Source organism: Neovison vison, chromosome 1 (genome assembly GCF_020171115.1).
Source record: "Neovison vison isolate M4711 chromosome 1, ASM_NN_V1, whole genome shotgun sequence".
Taxonomy (NCBI): Eukaryota; Metazoa; Chordata; class Mammalia; order Carnivora; family Mustelidae; genus Neogale; species Neogale vison.
In genome coordinates, this window is record NC_058091.1 from 157,745,784 (window position 1) to 157,754,792 (window position 9,009).

Sequence of the window (9,009 nt, forward strand, 5' to 3'; positions counted from 1 at the left end):
AACAACGACAACAAAAACTATAATGAGGTATAACCTCATTACCTATTAGAATGCCCATAATAAATAAGACAAGAAATAACAAGTATTGGTTGAGATGTGGAGAAAATCAAACCCTGTGCCCTGTTGGTTTAAATGTAAATTAGCCATTCAGTTTAGAAAATAATATAGAGAGGGGCGACAAGTTGGCGGGGTAGTAGGAAGAGGTGTCTTTTCAGCTGGTACCCCAAAGTGAGCTGATTACCTACCAAAGAACTCCGATCGCCCATGAAATCAGTCTGAGATCAGAATTATACACGTCTGGATCTCTACAGGGGCAGAAGAGGCCAGTGAGCAGGTAAAGTGGAATGGGAACTGCGGACTGATATCGGAAGATAAACAAAAGGGGGAGGGAGCCACCAGTGGTGACCGGAGGGAAAGTAATGCCCCAATATGAACGAGAGTGCCCTACTTCTGGGTACCAGCATTAACTTGGAGACTGGTTGAAAACACTCCAAAAGAGCAAAGGATCACGGGGGGAAATTGTGGGAATCGGGGCGGCTAGGGACAGGGGCTTAAGTCCCCGGTCCCAGACGGCCTCCCCAGCAGGGAGGCAGAGAGAGTGCGGCAGAGAAACCAGCTCCTGGTCCCTAAGCCACCAGTGCGCCCCAGAGTACGTGGGTTCTGGCTCCTATGAGGGGATGGGAGCCGCGCCAGTCTGCAGAACGCGAGCTAGCCCTACCACAAAGCTTGAGATACGCGCGCACGTCCCTCGAGCTCCCCTGGGTTACTGAGGCTCCGCTGCCACTCCTTGACCCGCGCCATTGTTTCAAAGCCTAAGCCGCGTGGGTGCGAAACTCATCCCCGGACAGAGGCACACAAAAGCCCTGCCTGGGGCTTACAGACTAGCGCCCTGTTCTCAGTGCCCCAGATGCGCGCCAGACCCACAGCCACCTCTGAAAAGAGGTGAGCGCAAGCCGGGCACTCCCAGCCTGGGCCTGTGGCAAAATCTCAGTGTGCGATCGCTGCTCGGAACCTCTCTGGCGGTCGGGAGCTCCCAGACAGCCGCCACTGCCTTGGCTTTGGGTAAGAGCAAAAGATCCTGCGCCCCCAGGGTCTGCAACTTGGAACCTGCGCTGCCAGTGGCCAAGGGGGAATTTATTCAGCTTCTGCACCCAGACTGAGGCTTCTCTCTGAGACGGAGATCAGGGTGAGGTTTGTTTTCTTATAATACTACAAAAACCATCAAAGGCGGTCAAGGTGTGAGGGGGAAAAAGTAAACAAGCAAAGAAACCGCCAGAGAACAAAAGCCTGAAAAAAACCAGTTTCCCCAGAGCCCACCCCCTTGCGGGGGGCGGGGGGACTCAACTCAGGAAACATCATTGACTGACAACCCACATGGCAGGCCCCTCCCCCAGAAAACAAACCAAGAAAGAAAAAAAAAAGGACTACAAGAGAACCACCACTACTTCATAGGAAAACTTGTATTATTCACTCGTTTCCACTATTCTGGTTCATATATATATGTATATATACATATATATATATTTTTTTTACACATAGGTAATTTTTCTAACCTATTTACCATCACAACGGGTTGTACAGTACATCAAATTCATAATACCTTTCTAAGCTGAACTTTTTGATACATACACCTATGTTTTTCTTTGCATTTTTATTTTTTGAACTCCTTTTTTTAAAATTTTAATTTAGTTTAGTCTAGTATATTCCTTTTTATTTTTATCCTCTAATATTCATATAGAGTTAACTTCAAAGTAATCCCCTTTCCCCAATCAATACTACCCTTTTAAGTAAACCAATTTTTAATCCCCGTTATCTTAGGAAAGTTGAGTCCTTTAACAAAGATATCAAGATACATCCAGAAAGAAGCAAAACATCCTTCCTCGCACACACTGAGAATTTATAAGAACTCTCCCATCTTCTTCCACCAGTGTTTCTGTGTTTTTTGAGTTTGTCCTGATAGCATATAAATTTTACACTTGTGGTTCTTTTTGACGAGGTTCTATCTTTATTTGCATATATATATATATTTTTTTTTCTTTCTCTTGCCATAAAATTGTATCGATCTTTTTATCTCTTTTTGTTTGTCTACCTCATAAATCTTACCTTGGGGCCCATCTGGGCTGAACCTTCTCTTTCATCTTCCCTTTCTTTCCTGTCTCTCTCTCTATCTCTTTTTTTCTTCTTTCTTTTTCTTTTTCTTTTCTTTTGTCTCTCATTTGGGTGGGGAATCCTGATTGCTCAGAAGTGTTCCAGGGTGCACCTTGACTGCACCAGAATTGATATATCCAGCTACATCTGGTCAGTCTTCTCCCACCAAAATGAATAGGAGGAGGAATGCCCAACAGAAGAAAAATACAGAGGATGGACCTTCTGCAACAGAGCTAACGGCTATCAACACAGACAATATGTCGGAAAGAGAATTCAGGCTAACAATTATACAGGCAATAGCTAGGTTGGAGAAAGCGATGGATGACCAAACAGAATTGATTAGGGCCGAACTGAAAGAGACCAGACAGGATGTTTACAATGCTGGGCGGAGCTTAAAGCTACCAGGGAGGAGGTCCACAATGCTCTCAATGAGTTCCAATCTAATCTAAACTCACTCAAAGCTAGGGTAACTGAGACAGAAGATAGAATTAGTGATCTGGAAGACAAACAGATAGCGAGAAAGGATCAGGAGGAAGCCTGGAAAAAAAAGCTTAGATCCCACGAAAGCAGAATCAGGGAAATAAATGATGCCATGAAGCGTTCCAACGTCAGAATTATTGGAATTCCTGAAGGGGAGGAGAAACAAAGAAGTCTAGAAGATATCGTAGAACAAGTCCTTCACGAAAATTTTCCGAATCTCGCTTTTGAAACCAGCGTTCATGTACTAGATGCTGAAAGGTCTCCACCCAAGATTATACACTCCAAAAAAACATCACCACACCTGACAGTAACATTGAGGAATTATAATTGTAGGTATAATCTCTTGAAAGCCGCCAGGGCAAAGAGGCTCCTTACTTACAGAGGGAAGCCCATCAGAATAACGTCAGACCTGTCCACAGAGACCTGGCAAGTCAGAAGAGGCTGGCAAGATATATTGAGGGCACTAAATGAAAAGAACATGCAGCCAAGAATACTTTATCCATCAAGACTGACATTCAAAACGGATGGGGAGATAAAGAGTTTTCAAGACCGGCAAGGCTTAAAAGACGTTGCAACCACCAAGCCGACACTACAGGAAATATTAAGGGGGGTTCTATAAAAGAGGAAAAATCCCAAAAATAGCATTGAACAGAAATATAGAGACAGTCTAGAGAAAGAAAGACTTCAAAGGTAACTGGATGTCAATAAAAACGTATCTATCAATAATCACTCTCAATGTGAATGGCCTAAATGCACCCATAAAATGGCACAGGGTTGCAGATTGGATAAAACGGCAGGACCCATCCATTTGCTGTCTACAAGAGACCCATTTTGATCCTAAAGATACACTCAGACTGAAAGTGAAGGTGTTGAGAAGCATCTTTCATGCCAATGGGACTCAAAAGAAGGCTGGGGTAGCGATTCTCATATAAGATAAATTAGACTTCAAACGAAAGACTGTAGTCAGAGATACAGAAGGACACTACATAATCCTTAAAGGGACTATCCTCCAAGATGATCTAACAATTGTAAATATCTATGTTCCCAATATGGGAGCAGCCAATTACTTAAGAAAACTATTAATCAAGATAAAGTGTCATATTGATATGAATACACTAATCGTAGGAGATCTTAACACACCTCTTTCAGAATTAGACAGATCATCGAAGCAGAAAATCAATAAAGAAACAAGAGCATTGAATGACACATTGGACCAGATGGACCTTATATATATATACAGAACATTCCACCCTAAAACAACAGAATACTCATTCTTCTCAAGTGCACACGGAGCCTTCTCCAGAATAGACCACATACTGGGTCACAAATCAGGACTCAACCAACAACAAAAGACTGAGATAATTCCCTGCATATTCTCAGATTACAATGCTTTGAAACTGGAGCTCAATCACAAGGAAAAGTTCCGAAGGAACTCAAATACCCGGAAGCTAAAGACCACCTTGCTTAAGAATGCTTGGATCAACCAGGAGATCAAAGAACTGAAACAATTCATGGAAACCAATGAGAATGAAGACACTTCGGTCCAAAACCTATGGGATACAGCAAAGGCGGTCCTAAGGGGAAAACATATAGCCATCGAAGCCTCGCTCAAAAAAATGGAAAAATACAGAACACACCAGCTGTCTCTACACCTTAAAGACCTGGAGGATCAACAAGAAATAAAACCAACTCCACACATAAGAAGGGAAATCATCAAGATTAGAGCTGAGATCAATGAGGGAGAAACCAGAGATACAGTAGAACGTATCAATGAAACTAGAAGCTGATTTTTTGAAAGAATCAATAAGATCGATAAGCCACTGGCTACACTAATCCAAAAGAAAAGAGAGAAAGCCCAAATTCATAAAATTATGAATGAAAAGGGAGAGATCACAACTAACACCAAGGAAGTAGAAACAGTCATCAGAAGTTATTATGAACAGTTATATGTCAATAAGCTTAGCAACCTAGATGAAATGGATGCATTCCTGGAAAAATATAAACTACCAACATTGAGCCAGGAAGACATCAACAACCTGAATAGACCGATATCTAAGAACAAGATTGAATCAGTGATCAAAAACCTCCCAAAAAACAAGAGCCCAGGACCTGACGGATTCCCTGGGGAATTCTACCAAACCTTCAAAGAAGAAATAACACCTATTCTCCTGAAGCTGTTTCAAAAAATTGAAGCAGAAGGAAAACTTCCAGACTCTTTCTATGAAGCCAGCATTACCCTGATCCCCAAACCAGGCAAGGACCCTACCAAAAAGGAGAATTTCAGACCAATATCACTGATGAATATGGATGCTAAGATTCTCTACAAGATCCTATTCAACAGGATCCAACAGCACATTAAAAAGATAATCCACCATGTAGGGTGGGATTCATTCCTGGGCTACAAGGATGTTTCAATTTTAGAAAATCAATCATTATGATACAACAAATTAATATGAGAAGAGAGATGAACCACATGGTCCTCTCCATTGATGCAGAAAAAGCATTTGATAAAATCCAGCATCGTTCCTGATTAAAACGCTTCAAAGTATAGGGATAGAGGGAACATTCCTGAACCTCATCAAATCTATCTATGAAAGACCCACAGCAAATATCATTCTCAATGGGAAAAAGCTTGCAGCCTTTCCAAGGCTAGTTAAATCCAGTTACTAGATTTTTCTAGGCAGTATAGACATTTTAACAATGTTTATTCTTCCAATCCAAGAGCATTGAATGGCCTTCCATCTTTTTGTGTCTTCTTCAATTTCTTTCATGAGTGTTGTGCAGTTCCTCAAGTACATATTCTTTACCTCTTTGGTTAGGTTTATTCCCAGGTATCTTATGGTTCCTGGTGCTATAGTAAATGGAATCGATTCTCTAATTTCCCTTTCTGTATTTTCATTTTTAGTGCATAAGAAAGCCACTGCTTTCTGCACATCGACTTTATATCCTGCCACGTTACTGAGTTGCTGTATGAGTTCTAGTAGTTTTGCAGTGGAGTATTTTGGGTTTTCCATATAAAGAATCATGTCATCTGCAAAGAGAGTGAGTTTGACTTCTTCATTAACAATTTGGATACCTTTTATTTCTCTTTTTTGTCTGATTGCTGTTGCTAGGACTTCTAATACTTTGTTGAACAAGAGTGCTGAAAGTGGGCATCCTTGTCTTGTTCCTGATCTCAACGGGAAGGCTGCAAGGTTTTTCCCATTGAGGATGATATTTGCTGTGGGTCTTTCATTGATAGATTTGATGAGATTCAGGAATGTTCCCCCTATCCCTATACTTTGAAGCGTTTTAATCAGGAACAGATGCTGGATTTTGTCAAATGCTTTTTCTTCATCAATGGCGAGGACCATGTTGTTCTTCTCTCTTCTCATATAAATTTGATGTATCACATTTATTGATTTGCGAGTGTTGAACCATCCTTGTAGCCCAGGGATGGATCCCACTTGATCTTGGTGGATAATCTTTTTAATGTGCTGTTGGATCCTGTTTGCTACTATCTTTTTGAGAATCTTAGCATCCATATTCATCAGTGATATTGTTCTGAAATTCTCCTTTTTGGTATGGTCTTTGCTTGGTTTGGGGATCAGGGTAATGCTGGCTTCATAGAAAGAGTCTGGAAGTTTTAATCTTGCTCCAATTTATTGAAACAGCTTCAGGAGAATAGGTGTTATTTCTTCTTTGAATGTTTGGTAGACATCCCCAGGGAATCCTTCAGGTCCTTGTCTCTTGTTTTTTGGGAGGTTATTGATCACCGCTTCAATCTCGTTACTAGATATCAGTCTATTCAGGTTGTCGATATCTTTTTGGTTCAATTTTGGGAGTTTATAGTTTTCCATGAATGCATCCATTTCATCTAGGTTGCTAAGCTTATTGGCATATAGCTGTTGATAATCACTTCTGATGAATGTTTCTACTTCCTTGGTGGTAGTTGTGAACTCTCCCTTTTCGTTCATAATTTTATGAATTTGGGCTTTCTCTTTTTTCTTTTGGATTATTGTGGCTGGTGGCTAATCAATCTTATTGATTCTTTCAAAAAACCAACTTCTAGTTTCATTGATACATTCTACTGTATCTTTGGTTACTACCTTATTGATTTCCACTCTAATCTTGATGATTTCCCTTCTTATGTGTGGAGTTGGTTTGATTTGTTGTTGATTCTCCAGTTCTTTGAGGTGTAGAGAAAGCTGGTGTGTTCTGGATTTTTCAATTTTTTTGAGGGAGGCTGGATGGCTATGTATTTCCCCCTTAGGTCCGCCTTTGCTGTATCCCATAGGTGTTGGGCCAAAGTGTCTTCATTCAAATTGGTTTCCATGAATTGTTTCAGTTATTCCTTGATCTCCTGGTTGATCCAAGCATTATTAAGGAAGGAGGTCTTTAGCTCCAGGTATTTGAGTTCCTTCGGAACTTTTCCTTCTGTTTGATCTCCAGTTTCAAATCACTGTGATCTGAGAATAAGTAGGGAATAATCTCAGACTTTTGGTATCGGTTTAGTCCTCATTTATGACCCAGTATGTGGTCTATTCTGGAGAAGGTACCGTGTGCACTTGAGAAAAATGTGTATTCTGTTGTTTTACAGTGTAATGTTCTATATATATCTATGAGGTCCATCTGGTCCAATGTGTCATTCAATGCTCTAGTTTCTTTATTGATTTTCTGCTTCGATGATCTGTCTATTTCTGAGAGAGGCATGTTAAGATCTAATACGATTAGTGTATTCATATCAATATGACTCTTTATCTTGATTAACAGTTTCTTAAGTAATTGGCTGCTCTCATATTGGGAGCATAGATATTTAAAATTGTTAGATCATCTTGGTGGATAGTCCCTTTAAGAATTATGTAGTGTCCTTCTGTACCTCTACTGCAGTCTTTAGTTTAAAGTCTAGTTTATCTGATATGAGAATTATTACCACAGCCTTCTTTTGAGGTCCTTAGGCATGAAAGATTCTTCTCCATCCCTTCACTTTCAGTCTGGGTGTATCTTTAGGTTCAAAATGGGTCTCTTGTAGACAGCAAATGGAAGGGTCCTGTTGTTTTATCCAATCTGCAACCCTGTGCCATTTTATGGGCACATTTAGGCCATTCACATTGAGAGTGATTATTGATAGATACGTTTTTATTGACATCAAGTTACCTTTGAAGTCTTTCTTTCTGTAGACTGCCTCTATATATCTGTTTATTGCTATTCTTAGGATTTTTCCTCTTTTATAGAATCCCCCATTAATATTTCCTGCAGTGTCGGCTTGGTGATTGCATAGTCTTTTGGTCCTTGCTGATCTTGGAAACTCTTTTCTCTCCATCCATTTTGAATGCCAATCTTGCTGTATAAAGTATTCTTGGCTGCATGTTCTTCTCATTTAGTGCCCTGAATATATCTTGCCAGCCTTTTCTGCCTTACCTGGTCTCTGTGGACAGGTCTGACGTTATTCTGATTGGCTTTCTTCTGTAAGTAAGGAGCCTCTTTGCCCTGGCGGCTTTCAAGAGATTATACCTACAATTATAATTCCTCAATTTGACTATCAGGTGTCGTGATTTTTTTTGGAATGTATAATCTTGGGTGGAGACCGTTCTGCTTCTAGTACATGAACGCTGGTTCAATTCGCGAGATTGGGAAAATTTTCATGAAGGACTTGTTCCACTATTTCTTCTAGACTTCTTTCTTTCTCCTCCCCTTCAGGGATTTCAATAATTCTGACGTTGGAACGTTTCATGGCATCATTTATTTCCCTGACTCTGTTTTCGTTGTTTCTAAGCTGTTTGTCCAGGCTTCCTCCTGATCCTTTCTCTATCTGTTTGTCCTCCAGATCACTAACTCTATCTTCTCTCTCAGTTACCCTAGCTTTGAGAGAGTTTAGATTAGAGTGGAACTCATTGAGAGCATTGTGAACCTCCTCCCTTGTAGCTTTAATCACCACCCAAACATTGTGAACATCCTGTCTAGTCGCTTTCAGATCGGCCCTAATCCATTCCATTTGGTCATCCATTGCTTTCTCCAACTTAGCTATTGCCTGGATAATTGTTAGCCTGAATTCTCTTTATGACATATTGTCTAAGTTGATAGCCATTAGCTCTGTTGCAGAAGGTCCATCCTCTATAGTTTCCTTTTGTTGGACATTCCTCCTCCTAGTCATTTTGGTTAGACATGACTGAACAGATGTAGCTGGATGTATCAACTGTGGTGCAGTCAATGTGCACCCTGGAACACTTCTGTGCTATCAGGATTCCTCACCCAAATGAGAGACTAATGAAGAAAAAAAAATAAAAAAAAAAACAAAAGAAAAAAAAATGAGAGACAGAGAGAGAGACAGGAAAGAAAGGAAAGATGAAAGAGAATTTTGAGCACAGATTGTCCCCAAGGTAATATTTATGAACTAGACAA